Source organism: Physeter macrocephalus, chromosome 20 (genome assembly GCF_002837175.3).
Source record: "Physeter macrocephalus isolate SW-GA chromosome 20, ASM283717v5, whole genome shotgun sequence".
In the NCBI taxonomy this organism is placed as follows: domain Eukaryota; kingdom Metazoa; phylum Chordata; class Mammalia; order Artiodactyla; family Physeteridae; genus Physeter; species Physeter macrocephalus.
In genome coordinates this window covers 34,372,672-34,373,234 of record NC_041233.1, presented here as the reverse complement: position 1 = coordinate 34,373,234, position 563 = coordinate 34,372,672, and positions in this window count along the sequence as shown.

Below are 563 nucleotides of genomic sequence, written 5' to 3'. Positions count from 1 at the left end.
GTATAGTTTGAAGTCAGGGAGCCTGATTCCTCCAGCTCCACTTTTCGTTCTCAAGATTGCTTTGGCTATTCGGGGTCTTTTTTTTTCCCATACAAATTGCGAAGGTTTTTGTTCTAGTTCTGTGAAAAATGCCAGTGGTAGTTTGATAGGGATTGCATTGAATCTGTAGATTGCTTTGGGTAGTAGAGTCATTTTCACAATGTTGATTCTTCCAATCCAAGAACATGGTATATCTCTCCATCTATTTGTATCATCTTTAATTTCTTTCATCAGTGTCTTATAATTTTCTGCATACAGGTCTTTTGTCTCCTAAGGTGGGTTTATCCTAGATATTTTATTCTTTTTGTTGTGGTAAATGGGAGTGTTTTCTTAATTTCACTCTCAGATTTCTCACCATTAGTGTATAAGAATGCCAGAGATTTCTGTGCATTAATTTTGTATCCTGCTACTTTACCAAATTCATTGATTAGCTCTAGAAGTTTTTCTGGTAGCATCTTTAGGATTCTCTATGTATAGTATCATGTCATCTGCAAACAGTGACAGCTTTACATCTTCTTTTCCGA